Here is a 16,672-nt window from a genome sequence, read left to right as displayed (position 1 = left end):
GTGGTAGGTGCCGCCACCCGTGGACCCGGTGATGGACAGGTCCTGGGCCCCGCCCCCTCCTCCAGGGCGCGCCCCCTCCTCCACCGCGGGGCCTAAGCCGATTGGAGGGACGGAGCCCCTCGGGGCGCCAACCAAAAGGCGGCCCCTCCTCTCGCACGTGGCCTCGGGACCCTGGATTAGACGGCGTCTCCAAACTTCTTATTTGTCCCCGCTGGGGCAGAGAATGGCTGTGTCGTGGGTTCTGACTCTCCAGTTTGGGTGGGTGTTAACCTGCTGGTTGGTGTTACTCGGAGTGTGTTTTTTAAATAAAACAGAAGCTCAGCCATGTTGATGATAAAAGACTTAAGAAACGCGAAAACATAAATAACAAAGAAGGCAGACTTCAACTCGATCTTAATTAATTAGACTTACCCCATAAAACTGACCGTGGAGGAAGCGCAGTTGGAAGAACTAAAGATAATGCAGCCTGACCTTCAGTTGTAAGGCAAAAAGCGTGGGGGCGGAGAAATCTGCACCTGATTTAGATCTGGGGTCTCGGTCTGGGATGGATCAGAACTAAATTACTGTGCAATGAGCAAACTTTACCTTTCTGGACTTTAGTTTCCTGACCTAGGGCACCGACTGCTTTCAAATCCTGTAGTTTCTCTAGGGGCACCTGGCTGGCTCAGTCAGTTGAGCCTGAGACTCGATCTCTGGGTTGGTGAGTTCAAGCCCCACTTTGGGTGTAGAGATTACTTAAATAAATAATAAAATCCTATAATTTCTCTAAAATGGAATGTAGCAAAATTCTCCTCGGTTCGTTTCTAAGTGTGATACAGTATCTTGGTGTCAGAGCATGGTCTGGGTATACATTGTGAAAGTTCCTGAAGTGTCCACTATGTGATAATAATAGCAACTGGTACTTTTGTACGAACTCCAAAAATAAATACCTTATCTTTTTTCCACATTTGTAATGTCATTTATGTAATGATTTTCATCATTCAAGTATGAGAATTAAATTTTCAAACAAAAGTAAATGTATGTATAGATGTAGGTGTATTGTGTGTAGATATAAAACATCTCAGAATGTATATGTATGCATATGTTTATCAGTGTATCAGTGTGTGCATATATATATAGAAACGGAAAAACAAATCAACTCAATGCGAATCTAAAAATTCTTTCATCCTGTGTATGGGCTTACTGAAACCATTGGTCACTTGGTAAGCAGAGAAAAATTTGAAAGGTTCAAGTGGTAACCAGAATGACAAGTTCTCATTCAAGAAGGTATTTAGTGATTTGATCTGATTTAACTTTTATTGAATGAGGCCTTCGTGTAAAACTCTGGTTCGGCAGGAATATAGAAAAGTAACACACTATTATTTTTTAAAAAAGGAATAAAGGAGTTTTGCAAGTCTCTGAGGAGCTAACAATTGGTAAGTTAAAGGATTTCACTGTCCTCATTAGATACGAATTTTAAAAGTTTAGGTTACTATAATATGGAGCGAATGCCATTCAGTAGTTAAAGCTATTAAATGAAAAGATTAACGATAAAAACTGTATGGCTCTTAGTCATCTTCAGATTTAATTATATTTTGCTTCATCACATCCAAACTTAGTTTTATTTTTAAATCATTTTTACTCGGATGGTGATTACACCTTAAAGCGCTCAACATTTATTCCTAACTAGGAAAAAGAAATCCCCTGATAGCACCAGGCTTCTAACATTCACATCATCCACAACAGCTGGAATTTTACGTATGTCTGAACAATTGTTTGATTTATGTCCCCTCCTCACCAGACTAAATTCCCTGAGAGCATGGAAGGTGTGTGTCTTGTTTTAGTTTTTGTTTTTGTTTTTGTTTTTTGCTCACCATTGGCAGTGCTTGGCACACAGTGGCCTCTAGTTAAGTATTTATTGAATAAATGAGTGGCCAGAAAGTCATTTACAGGCTGAATGTTGGACATACGAGAATAGAAATTGAAGCTGATTATGAAGCTCATAAAATATGTGTTTTGTGTTACTTGGTGCCAGGCGAAGCATTAGTCAAGACAGGCTAAGCTACACAGTGGAATCCAACTGCTAAACTTGAGGGCCATGATGCTGGGAAAGCCTGTTGTGAGCTCACCTGGTCTGCTCTCTAATCTCCCTTCAGACGGTTCCCTATCTGGGTGGCAATCTTGGGTTTCTCTTCAAGTGGTGGCTCAGGGACCCAGGCTCTGACGCAGTGGCTAAGCAGGCTCCCAGAATGCTCACAGAGCCCTTCTCTAAATCCAGTGTACCTGGCTGGCCAAAGCAAAAGGGCAGACATTGAGAGAGGTTTCAGCCAAGTGTGGAAAGGTTTGCATCCCTTCTCCCCAGCATCCATGCTGGCAGAAATCGGTCACATGTTCTAACTCAACTGGAAAGGGGTCAGGAAATGCGGTCTTATGTGTGTACCCAGGGGGAAAAAAGGAAATATTTTGTCAAGCACATAGCAAGCATATCTTTGCCACACACAAGAACAGTTGCCTGTCAGATATCTAAGCTAGATATTAAATCTTAATAAAACACTATACAATAAAAGTTAAGTTAGATGAAAAACGTCTAGTGACAGTTACTATTATTAAGCCATCAAAATGTGGTAAAGAAAAACAAATTTTCTTGTGTGCATGCAGATCAGCTAAATTCTATCTACTTTAAATTGTGTTTCTAGAAATACCATCTAACAGAACTCTTAATTTAGCCATGTAGATCAGCGATCCTCAAAGAACAGGCTCCAGATTAACAGTATCTGCAATGCCTGGGATCTTGTCAGAAAGACAGATTATGGGGCACCTGGGTGGCCCAGTGGGTTAAGCCTCTGCCTTTAGCTCGGGTCCTGATCTCAGGGTCTTGGGATGGAGCCCCGCATTGGGCTCTCTGCTCGGCAGGGAGCCTGCTTCCCCCTCTCTCTCTGCCTACTTGTGATCTCTATCAAATAAATAAAATCTTAAAAAAAAAAAAAAAGAAAGGAAGGAAGATTATCAGACCCCCACCCCAGACCTACTGAATCAAAAAGTGCTTGAATAAGCCCTCTACAGGGTTCTGATGCCCACTAATGTTTGAAAAACACTGATCTAGATAATCACTGGTTAGTTTAAAAAAAGAATACCATGTTAAGATGTGATCATCATTTTTGATTAAATGCCCTCTCCATATGCATGTCCCCTGTGACCCCACTCCGATCACACCATCACAGACTGACTTCAGCATTCCCACTAAGTGTTATATTAATGCTTCCTTCTCAGCATTGATCATGCTGTTGATCTTGCTTGTCACTAAACAGTGCGGTCCAAGAGAGGCTTCACATCCATCCTATACCCCGGCACCTAACACAGTGCCTGACACCTCTGATGGACAAGAAATGATCTGTGAATGAATAAATGAATGAATGAATGAATATTCTTACATGATTGTTTCTTGAAGGTCACACATGACCTTATCTTATACTTACCCTCCTTGACATCTCCTATGTGGCATATGCCCTCTCCCCCTTTTCTCTCTGGGTAGGCCTTTTTGATTCTTTCCCCATGAGGATTCTGGAGTTAGAAAACCTTGGCTTGTAATGTTCTTTCCTTGGCCCTCTTCCTTCCCTCCTCACTCTCTCTCCAAACAGGAATCCACATTAAGCTGTCAATGTCTTTTATCATCAACCAAACAGATCTGGCTTCACATAAAATTTGTCTCTTCTTATTATACCCTACCAGTTCTTCAAAAATTCAAAGTGCTGTTTCATTTAAATCAGTACACATGGGTGTACATCCAAATCTAGAACTTAAACAAGTTTTATGAGCTCATAACCCATGCAACATGGGATGTACTCCACTTCCCCTTGTATTCCATTTCACTTTTGTAAAATGCTGGTCACTGCCTACTGAATTGATTTTACAACCCACTAATGAGTTGTAATCTGCAGTTTGACTAACGATGGTCTGAATCAGTGCTTTGAAGCTTCAGTGCACCAAAGAATCATCTGCAGATCTTGGTTTTTTTAATTAATTATTTTTATTAATATATAATGTATTATTAGCCCCAGGGGTACAGGTCTGTGAATTGTCAGGCTTACATACTTCACAGCACTCACCATAGCACATACCCTCCCCAATGCCCATCACCCAACCACCCTGTCCCTACCCCTCCCACTGCCCAGCAACCCTCAGTTTTGTGAGATTAAGAGTCTCTTATGATCTGTTGGAGATCTTGTTAAAGCAAATAGCCAGGCCCAACCCTCCATGATTCTTACTCCGTAGATCAGGATCTGGCCTTGAAAATTTGCATTATAAGCCACCCAGCGACCCTGATGCCACAAGACCACAGACGGTATTTGGAGAAGCACTGGTCTAAATGACATTTTCCCATACATAATCAGAACTGTTCTTTTTCATGTCCTCGTGACTCTTAAGTAACAGAGCCCCAGCTCTTTAAAATTCCTATCTATGAAGCTTTTTCAGATGTTCTATTTTTCTTCTTCCTCACATGATTAAGTGGTGATAGTTTGAGCCATGACTTCTGGGGTTCGAAGTTAGTTTGAATTGATAGAGCACTGCACATTGACAACATGGGTAGCCAGAAACCCACACTGGAGCGGGTAAGCTAGCTGTGGGCTTGTCATTAAGAATACCTGACTGATGGGGCACCTAGCTGGCTTAGCTGGTAGAGCCTGTGCTATAGAGATTACTTAGAAAAATAAAAATCTTTAAAAAAAAAGACCAAAAAAACCTTGACTGATGGGTTTGCTGTTACCCGGTTTGGATTTCAGTTGAGTCTCTTCCCTTTGACACTTACTCTTTTGTGTGCTTCTCTTCCCTCTCTTGCCCATTCTTTTTATTTATTATTTCTTTATTTTTAAAATTTTATTTATTTGACAGAGAGAGAGTAAGCACAAGTAGGCAGAGCGGCAGGCAGAGGGAGAGGGAGAAGCAGGCTCCCCGCTGAGCAGAGAGCCCAATGCAGGGATCATGACCTGAGCCAAAGACAGCCTCTTAACTGACTGAGCCACCCATGCACCCCCTACTCTTTTTATTTTACTTTATTTTAATTAAGTAAAACCTTTTTAACATTTTAATTCCCATATAGTTAACATACAGTGTTGTATTAGTTTCAAGTACAACACAGTGATTCAACAATTCCATACATTACCCAGTGCTCATCAGGACCAGTGCCCTCCTTAATCCCCATCACCTATTTGACTCATGCCTCACCCAACTCTCCCCTGGTGACCATCAGCTTGTTCTCTATAGTTAAGAGTCTGTTTCTTGGCTTCTCTCTTTGTCTCTCTCTCTCTGGTTGTCTCTCTCTCTCTTTTTCCTTTGCTCATTTGTTTCTTAAATTCCTACATATGAGTGAAATCATATGGTATTTGTCTTTCTCTGACTGACTTATTTCACTTAGCGTTATACTCTCTAGCTCCATCCAGGTTGCTGCAGATGTCTTACCCACTCTTCTTATTTAAAAAAAAAATTTTTTTTAATAAGTAAATTCTATGCCCGACATGGGGCTTGAACTCACAATCCCAAAATCTACAGTCACATGCTCTACCAACTGAGCCAGCCAAGTGCCCCTGACTTGCCCACTCTTTTAAAGCTGGCAGGGAAAAAGACCTGCCACCCCATTTGTCCTCTCAGTAGGCCCCACAGCCTCCCAATAGGGCTCATAGTGCGGTCCGCACTAGACCTACACTTTTTGCAAAAGTCTCTGCCATCCCATGTTTCCTCTCATTATAGTATGTAAAAGATGGCCATGGTTTTGCAACCCCTCCCTTTTTTTTAGAGTTATACATTACCCAGTCTCTTTACCAAACTATAGGACTATTTGTATAATTATCTATTTTTAAATAGGCCTTTTTCCTATTATTATATTTCATTTCTTTAAAGAAATAAATGGACCATCTAAAATTTACCTTTTTAAAAAAATTTTTTTAAATATTTTATTTATTTGAGAGAGAAAGCAAAAGGGGCAGAGGGAGAGCAAGAAGCAGACTCCACACTGAATGGGGAGCCCAAGGCAGAGCTCAATCCCAGGACCCTGAGATCGTGACCTGAGCCAAAGTCAAATGCTTACCAAACAGAGCCACCCAGGTGACCCTAAAATTTATCTTAATATATCCTACAGAAAACCCTGTTTAGGATTTTAGTGGCGATTAGAAACTTGTATCTTACATTCTAAAACTAAAGTTAGTTTAGAAAAATATTTAGGGATCACATTGTTGGGTAATTTTTCAGGGAATATCCATAATTTGTATAATGCCTTTAACACACTCTTACTTTTCTATCATGAGTAAGCCAAATTCTCTCTTCCCTCTACTCTCATTGATCTTTTAATCAATCATGCCTATTTTCCAAAGGATGGAGCCAATTGCTACCAGATTATAAGCACACACCATGAAGTGGGTAAGCTCGAGCCAGGGTTAGGCCCTGGCTCTGTCTAGTACTGGCTGTGGGATTTAGGGCAGACTGCTTAACCTGACCAAACCTGTTTCCTCTGTAAAAGGCAGAGGATCATAAGACCAGCCTCACAGAAGAGTTGTGAGTCTCAGATGACTCAGTCTATTTGAAAATGTTTGGAATGTGTTAATAGATATGTGAATTTTTATCTCACTGTCATTAGCTCTAGCAGGTTGTACTAATTTGCATACGATCTCTCGCAGGTCGAGATATCGTAAGTATATTAATACTCACTGGAATTTATTTTACTACTTTGTGTAATTTTAATGCATTATTGACACTTAAGGCTTTATGGGTAATAACTGTTTAGTAGTAATTTATTAATAAGTACGTACATCACTAATCTTGACACTAAGACATGTCATGTTGACAAACCTACATCTTTCCACCATGCGACGAATGGTTGTACATGCATATATATCTCTATGAAATTTAAAAAGAAATTATCGGGGCACCTGGGTGGCTCAGTGGGTTAAAGCCTCTGCCTTCAGCTCAGGTCATGATCCCAGGGTCCTGGAATCGAGCCCCGCATCGGGCTCTCTGCTCCGTGGAGAGCCTGCTTTCTCCTCTCTCTCTGTCTGCCTCTCTGCCTACTTGTGATTTTAAAATCTTAAAAAAAAAAAAAAAAGAAAGAAAGAAATTATCATTGAGAGACCAGGGATTAACTATTTGAAATCTCTAACATTTAAATCTTTTTTTTTTAAACTATCTTTTGATTCTAGAGGGCAGTTAAATTACACGTTCACTAAGGAGACTTTGGGGTTCTGAATAGGACTAAATGTCTTGTAAAAGCATTTCATGTTAATCAATTGGTGACCAGATCCCTAAGCTATGTTAAACATAGATTCTGAATCATTTTCCTCTCTAAATACAGCTTGAGACACAATGTCAGCCCCTATTTTTATTATCTAAAAATAACTTAATTCTTCCTTATCAAAATGGCATAGAGTAGTAATCAGAGATTAAATATTTATATGATGCTCTACTCTCCATCCACTTTGGCTTGCAAATGATATTTTTTAAAAAATCGTTAAAAGCCCTTATTTTAAAACCCTTCATACAAAACAGCCACAACTCATGCTGCTTTTCCTCCATTATGAAGAAATTGCTTGGGCTCCATACATAGTGTTTTAAAAGGAATCCCTGATCTTTATTAGGGACCTACTGTTGAAAAAAAAAAATATATATATATATATATATAACATTGAGCGGAAAGGTGTGACATGGGGTCAGCACCAAGGGAATCTTGCTGGCCTACTGAAGTGAAGAAGAGCTTGGAGAAAAAATAGCTCTCTGCTACATAATGCATGGGACTCCGCCTCCAATGCATATGCCCTCTCATCCCTGCTTCCTACCACTGCTTTAAATCACTATGGTTATACATGAATGATTAAAAAGTCTTATAAGACATCTTCCCTTTCCCCCTCCTCCCACCAAAGGTAGCCAAAAGCCCCAGTAAAGGCAAGCTCCTTATTTTGGGCCTAAATTGCATAAGGCTCCCAAGTACGGAAATTCTGTTTCTATTTTATTTTTAATTCTCTACAGTGGCTGCTTGTAGAGCTCCCAGACAATCTGTGCACAGAAGACATTCAGTAACTGCTGGGGATCATGAGGGACAACAGTGATAAGGCAGGTTCTGAATTACTACTGACTTAACAGGCTGTCGTGGCCACAGTTAAGCGTGTGTGAGTCACATTTGCTTTGGCCACAGGAGTCCATGCCGTAGGTGGCCACTTCCCTTGGTGTTGCTACCAACTGATCTATGCTCCCAGGGTAGGCCAGGTTGGAACGGGTAAGCTCATAACTGCAGGTCCAAGTTTCCTGGGCCACACGAGGAACACAAGAGCAACAAGACCCACTGTTGAGCCTGCCCCACCCTCCGTTTCCCGGAAGCCAGATGGGCTCTCTGGGATACAGGTCTAAACAGGGCAGGTATTAGTACCTAGCCCTAGAACTGGGTGATCCCTGGTGCCTGGAGACATCAAGATACCTTGGGACCCATACTGGAGATGTCTTCATTCCTTAAACCAAAAGTCACTGGACATCAGTTACAGGCTGGATCTCGTGGTTAATACTAGGCAGGCGAAGTTCAACCAAACAGGGTCCCTGCCTCCGGAAACCTTACAGCTTATAGTCAGGGGACACAGATACAAATGATGAGACGGTTCGAGGACAGTGTGGTAAATGCATGCTGGAGCGGAGTGCAGGGATGGGGGCTGGGTGAAGGACAAGAATGCGTTTCCAGAAGTGGTACTGAGCAGAGTCTTGAGAGAGAGAGAGTTGACTCACGCAGCCACAGGTGTTCCTGGCTGAAGGAGCCAGGGAGAGCTTTGAGCTTCAAAAGCACCGCATGGCGTTCCTTCCAGCTGGAATGAAGAGTAGGAGGCTGGGAGGTGAGCTAATAACCCAGAAAAGTAGGTAGAGGCAGAGTCTAATAGGCTTGGTGTGCTGGGCTAAGAGGTTGAAATCGTTCCAGAAGGCAAAAGGGAACCACCTCACAAACAGGGAAGCAGCATGGTTGTATTTACAGTTTAGAAAGATAACTCAGGAAGTATTTTGGAGGATTTATTGATAGGAGGGAGGAAAACAGAGTACAGTAGAAGACTGATGAGCAGGCTGATGTAGGGCAGATTCAAAAGCTATTAAGAGAGAAGCCTCCACAACTCCTGCAGACCAATTGGAGGTTGTACAACACTGAGAAGGGACAGTCAGGGATGACAGGGAAGCTTTTTGGTTCCTGCTAGCACTAGGTGGGAAATGTGGGGGAAAGATCAAGTTTGAGAAAGAGGGAGACCAAGTCAGCTTTGCAAGGTAGAACGAAACCAGCCTTGAGGTCGTGGCAAGGCATGGGGTTCAGCTCTGTTGCCTTCAGATGCCCAATCCCATGTGGAATGTGCATGGGGTATAAATGGGTTATTTCAGTCAGGTTCCTCAGAATCCTGGATTTCATCCTACACAACGCTCATCAGTGCTCCTGCCCTCTCTGTGTGTTCTCCCTGTGCTAACCGGGTGCCATTCCCAGGAGAGACATCCTGAAAATGGAGGCCCTGATCACAAGGGGCAGCAGAACTTGGGCTGTGCAGTCAGATTGGAGGGTGACCAAATATTAATGCTGGGTGTGGCAAATTTATTTTTCTTCATTGTTAACATTCCATGAGCAAAGGAAATTTGGGGCTTATTTTCCAACATAGTCTACGATACAAACAGTGGTTTCCTATTACACTAAATCAGGCTGTTAAAAAGTTCATTATCTCAAACACTGCATTGTATATTCTTTTTAAAATGATGACTATGTTAGGCAGAAAAATGCCCCCCTAAAGATGTCCATGCCCTCATCCCTGGAGCCGGTGAGTACATTACCTTACATGGCAAGAGGGACTTTGCAGGTGTAAAAAAATGAAGGAGCTTGAGATAGGGAGATTGTCCTGGATTATCTGAGTGGGCCCGATGTAATTAGTTATAATGAAAGAGGAAGGAGGAGAGGCAGAGGCAGAGAAGGTGGAGGGCAGTAGGAGGAGGACCTGACTGGCCAGTGTTCGCTTTGAAGACAGAAGGGGCTGCAAGCCAGGGAATGCCAGTGGCTTCTAGAAACAGGAAAAGGCAAGGAGATGGATCCTCTCCAAGAGCTTTGAAGGCGGGGCACAGACCTGCTGACATATTGATTTAAACCCAGTTAGACCCATTTTTGGATTTCCAACCTCTATCTAGAACTCTAAGATAATAGGTTTGTGCAGTTTTAAGCAACAAAGCTTAAGGTAACTAGTGACAGCAGCACAAGGAAAGGGATACAATGGCTGTTCCTTAAGACTCCAGAAGCCCCCTGACTACAAGCTGCCTCAAAACCAGGAAAAAATCGAATAAATGTGACCCTGAAATCCTTAAATGCTTATGTGGTTAATCATACATATTTTTTTTCTTGGCTCCCTGCCCACTCTTAGCAATGGTAGCACAGGCTGCTGTGTCCTGGGGCTGGGCAATACAGGTACCCGTGGCAGCATGCTGCTTCTACTTATTTTATTGTCTTTTGAAGATTTTATTTTTATTTAAGAAGGGCGCAGGTGGGGGGCCAGAGCAGAAGGAGAAGGACAAGCAGACTCTGGGCTGAACTGGGAGCCTGATGCCGTGCTTGATCTCACGACCCTGAAATCACGATCCTGAGATCATGACCTGAGCTGAAATCAAGAGTCTGCCACTTAACCGACTGAGCCACCCAGGCGCTCCCCACATGCTGCTTTTAAAGGATCCTACGTGGAAAACAGCCCTGACTTCCAGTTACCTATCTCAACACAGCCTCGCAGGCCCGCACCTAAATGCAAGCACTGAGATTAGATGGTCACGGTATTAAAAAGAGCAGCCCCGGATTCAGGGTTTTGTGTTTTAAAATACGCAAGGAGAATGCGAGGAAGGCCCCTGCGTGAAGTCTGGTCCATCTCCCTCGGAGGAGAGAAGGTGGCCGCTGGGAAAGTCCACACTGACATCTAGTGATACAAAGCTGCACTGCCAAAGGCTGGAAACCCGAAGCAGTTTGCATCAGTGGGCTCCTCATTTCGGAGATGTGTCACCCCCTCAGAGGGCCCAAGTCCCATGGCAGACCAGGGGATTCCAGCCGCCCTGAGGCCAGGGCAGGGGGCAAGGCAGGTCAGGCATCTTTACACTTACATGCAGGGGTGCAAAGTTTAGCCACTTGACATGTTCAGCTCTTAATTTTTGGGAAATGATTATTTCCATACATTGTAAAGCTAAAGATTTTACCTTGAAAAGCCTTTCTGTGCTTCCGGTGGTTAGACACTTGAATCCCAAATGCATTTCTAAGAGCACTTAAATTTTCTAGGTTCACTGAGCAGTTCCTTTGGCTGTGATGTCCGGAGCAAGAAATAACCTGCTTCAGGGATGGGACAAGAAGAGCAGGGGTGCTCTTCTTTGCCCTGAGAACTTTATCTGCATTCGGTTTTTATCAACTCTAAAGCCAAAAGCATGGAAGGAATGGCAAAGGATGCCTCTTCCATTTTCCCATTTTTCTTTGATGCGCATGGTAAGAATAAGTCAACAAGAGATAAGATTTCTATTTCTTTCCTTAATGGGGGCAAAATTAGAAGCAAGGCTGGATTTTGAAGGCTGGTGCGCTAACCCAGGTGAAAGATGATGAGTGAGTTGTCCAACAATATGAATGTACTTAATGAGCTCTACAGTTAAAAATGTTCAAAATGATAAATTTTATGTACATCTTACCAGAATAAAAAAAATAATGAGAGGCTGATTCAGTAACTGATTCAGTATCAGTAACTGTGGGAATGGAAGAAGATTCAATAGGTCTAATCAAATGATTAGATGCAGATACATTTTCTCATCATTCTCATGGACAAAACATGCACATTAAGTGCGGATGAACAAATATTAACCTCTAGCACACTAGTGCCTGAAATACTCTTACAACCTTCTCGTTGAAACAAACAGACCTGAACATTATGAAATAATCAGATGTTTACAACGATGGGTGTTTTTTCATGCATGTAGAGTATTCTCTTTTATGACATGTTAGTATCAAGCTTCAGGCAAATCATGCAGATGGGAAAATCAAATGTGCTGCTCTAAAAACACACGGATTTAGCAGAGAAAAAGGCGAAAAAGAAAAAAAGTGCAGAGGTATCTTCTGATTCAGTTTTGACTGTCAAATATATGAGATGTAAAAGCATTACCAGAATTCAGTTGCTTCCTTGAGGTGAGGGAAAAAGGAAAAGATAAACAGGAAGGAACTTCAGATATGACTTGTGCAAACAACAGATTCATAGATTTGGAAAAGATGATTTGTTACTTTTCAGAATTTGCAATATACTGGAATTGTGGTTCACTGAAATTCTAGTGAGGAGTTAGAAAAGATCTTCAATTCCTTCAGTAAAACATAACATTTCAATTAAATGTTCAGATGTACATATATCTGGTTTCTCCAGCACATCTTTTTAACAGATGGCATACTACTAATAAATGTTGTTATTTCTTCATCCCTACTCCCCACCAATGATTGGGTTAAGAAGTGAAAAATACTGCCAAAACCAGTATTAATGAGGGGAATGAAAGCTATGATTAGGATTTCATTTCAAAACTGTAGGTTTTTTTCTACTAAATTAAAATTATTTGATAATAACTGATGGGTTTCAGTAGGAAAAGAATTTACTCTGTAGCTTACAAAGAACTTAAAATGTACCACTCCCCCCAAAATTTATTTAAAGCCCCACCATACAGAAAATTTACTTTGTTTGATATACACAGACTTGAGAGAAACAAGAGTTTTGGAAAGCCAGGCCATTTCCTCTAAGATTTTGTTAACTTATTATCGGGGCAGCGGAGAGCAAGTGTCAGTAACCTTCAGTGACCAGTATTAGAATGAATGTAACTTACAGTCAAATTTGAAATGGGATGGCTTGATAAATTGAATAATTGAAACTGTCCTGTTTTTCACATTTAGTGTAATCAGGTTAATGGCTTTTATATAATTTTCCAAACTACTTAATGGATATATTTTTAAAAGATTTTATTTATTTATTTGAGGGGAGGGGGAGAGAGAGAGCGAGAGAACGAGTGGGGGAGGGCAGAAGGAGAGGGAGAGGGACAAGTGGACTCCCCCTGCCCACAGTGGAGCTCAATCCCAGGACCCCAAGGTCATGACCTGAGCCAAAGTCAGACACTCAACTGACTGAGCCACCCAGGCGCCTCTTAATGGATGTTTTATTATTTAAAATAATTACCTTTCTAGTCAGACAAAATATAAAGATTCCAGATTTTCTGGATTCTTGTAACAATTTGTATCTGTTAGAGCAGGAAGAAGTTTCTATCTGTTGGAGCTGTAATTCTAGGCATTGATCAGACCAATGCCTGTCCGTGATGATATATTCATATCATCACAGCAATAAAAGAAAAATTAGGATGGGACACCTGGGTGGCTCAGTCATTAAGCATCTGCCTTCGTCTCAGGTCATGATCCCAGGGTCCTGGGATCAAGCCCTGCATCGGGCTGTCTGCTTGGCGGGGAGCCTGCTTCTCCCTCTCACACTCCTCCTGCTTATGTACCCTCTCTCGCTTTGTCTCTCTGTCAAATAAATAAATAAAATCTTTAAAAAAAAAAAAAAGAAAAAGAAAAATTAGGACAATGCAACAGTCGCTTTAAAAGAAAATCTAGGGAAAAAAAAAAAAAAAGAAAATCTAGGGGCACCTGGGTGGCTCAGTGGGTTAAAGCCTCTGCTTTCGGCTAGGGTCATGATCCCAGGGTCCTGGGATGGAGCCCTACGTCAGGCTCTCTGCTCAGCGGGGAGTCTGCTTCCTCCTCTCTCTCTGCCTGCCTCTCTGCCTACTTGTGATCTCTGTCTGTCAAACTGTCAAATAAATAAATAAAATCCTTTAAAAAAAAAAGTTTAAAAGAAAATCTATATGAAGCTAAATGTCTTCAAACAGTATGGTGATCCCTAAAAAATTTGAACATACAATTACTATATGACCCCCCAAGTCCCACCTCTGGGTATATAGCCAAAAGAATAAAAAATCGGGAACTCAAAACAGATATTGTATACCCATGTTCATAGCACCATTTTTCACAATAGTCAAAAGGTAGAAGCAACCTGTGTCCATCCTTGGATGATATATTAACATTGTATATACATACACTGGAATATTATTCAGATTTCAAAAGGAAAGAAATTCTGATACAGGCTACAACAGGAATGAAACTTGAGGATATTATAGGAAGTGAAATAAGCCAGTTGCAAATAGACAAATGCTGTATGATTCCACTTGTATAAGGTTAACTAAAGTAGTAGCCAAATTCATAGAGACAGACCATAGAATGATGGTTGCCAGGGGCTGTGAGGAGGGGAGATGGTGAGTTGCTAATGGATAAAGAGTTTCAGTCTTATAAGAGGAAGAGTTTGGGAGATGATTATAAAAAAGTTGAATGCTGTTAACACTATGAACTCTACACTTCATTATAAAAAAGTTGAATGCAGTTAACGCTATGAACTCTACCTCAAATAAATAATGGCTAGGTAATACATTCTATGTTATGTATACTTACCATAATTAAAAATTTCTTTAAAGTTTCTTAGAGCTAAGTGTATTCAATTTACAAGACTTTCCTTTAAAGATTATGTCCTTTCTATCCTTATGATGGTTGTAGATGTCAGTAGTTTTGGGGGGATTTGTTTTTTGTTTTGTTTTGTTTTTGTTTACTTCCTTACTTGATACAATAAACATTTGCATCCCAATATTGATTCCTAAACACAGTTTGAATTTTTACTGGCCTGTGAAACCTGAAAGATGGGGAACCATTGCTCAAGAGATCCATGGTTCTTACCTTTGTTTTTTCCTGCCTGTCCCAATGCACTGGTGTAAATGATACACTTCCATCAACCAGAGCCTCCATAGGGCTTATTGTCTGGGGGAATTTGGGCCCCAAAGGGGCAGTAAGCATATCAGAATGGCTGGGAGTCACATATACTAGACAAAGACCCCAAGAGGTTCTAATAGGGCTCTCTCCCCCTTCTAGGTTGCATTGACTCCTCCCTAAACCTAGATAAACTGAGAATTCTTGCTCAGCAATATTCACACATCTAGACTATTTAGTGGGGCTAGAAAGTACTTGGGCTCTTCATTTGCCTTCTCTACAGGGCTGCTTTAACCTCCCAGAAAATGGTTAGGACTTCCAGGGAAGGCAAATCCTTCTGAAATCTCCAACCAATACCATATATATATATAGAAGGCTTTCTTTATTTCTAACACTAGTCCTTTGCATGAATTTGAATACATTTTTCCTTACTCTCCCAGGCTAAGTTGTCTAGATATTCTGGCTCATTGTTTCCTCAAGGAAAAATTGAAGTGATTAAGTCAGGTCTTTCAAACTGCAGGTTATAACCCATTAATGGGGCAGGAGACAAATTCAGTTAAGCATGACCAGTATTTTTTTCTCTCTCTCTAATGAAAGAGAAGTATATTGAAAGACTAGACAGTGCATATCACAGTGCATCACACAGAGTGAAGGTAAATACTATTTCGTGAAAATTTATATATATATTCTGGGCTGAGACATAAAATGTTTCTCCTAAATCGAGCCATAGTCAAAAAGGTTAGAAAACCACTGGATTCATTCAATGATCTCTATAATCTATGATAGCTTAAAATTCTATCAATCTCACTTTCATAGTGAACACCAAATTCTTCCTTCACCTCCACACCAGCTCCACCACCCTCAACAAATCCCAGAGTTCCTCTTTATCCTTGAGACGGATGTGGTGTCCTGTGAGCAATTTGCCTGGATTCCTTCATGCAGACTTAGATGTTGGGCCCCCCTCTGGGTCTCTCCTGGCGCTGGGATAATGATTGTCGTAGTGCTTATTCTACTCTATTGTAACTGTTTGCACATCTCCCCAGCAAACTGTGCCTGTATTTAGTGAGGTCTGTTGCACATAAGAGAAATGAGCGAAGGAAGGAACCCACAGCTGTATTTGCTTAAAAGAGTGATTCTCAGACCCATGATCCCATCAGAATCCCCGGGGAAGATTTTTAAAAGCCCAGTACTCACACCACACCCAGACAATTAAACAGAATCACTGTCAGTGGAGCCTGAGCATCCCGGCTCTTCAAAGCTCCCCAGGGAGTCCAGCATGCAGGCAAGGCTGAGACCCACTGGACCTGGGGAATCTCATTACAATCCAGATTCTGATTCCCTCCATCTGGAGTGGGATTCAAGACTCTTTCTCCTTCCTTCCTTCCTTCCTTTCTTAATTGAAGATTTATTTATTTAGAGAGAGCGAGCAGGGAGTGGGGGGGCAGAGGGAAAGGGAGAATCCTGAAGCAGATCCATAGCTAGGCACACAGCCCAGGCACGGATCCCAGGACCCTGAGATCACAACCTGTGGAAATCAAATCTGAACGGTGTCAGGCCTTCCAGGTTTTCCAAAGCTGGGGGTGACTGGATGTCCCTGTTAGCCTGATACAGAGCAGTTTCGTGTTGGGTCTTCTGTGATTCCATCTGGATAGCCTGCCCTTTTGCTCTTTCCCAAGTGACCTATTTGGGTGATCAACTATGTGGTCATCCTGTAATAGCTAACAGGGTAAAATCCTAGCTCTTTTATCTGGCTTACAATCCTGCCCAGGCTAACTTTCTAGCCCTGTCTTCTTCCACTCTGTGCCCCTGCCATCCCCCAAACATACAGACCATCCCAAGCAGTTTCCCACCTTGTCC

Source organism: Martes martes (genome assembly GCF_963455335.1).
Source record: "Martes martes genome assembly, chromosome: 11".
Classification (NCBI taxonomy): Eukaryota; Metazoa; Chordata; class Mammalia; order Carnivora; family Mustelidae; genus Martes; species Martes martes.
This window is presented reverse-complemented; position numbering follows the sequence as displayed.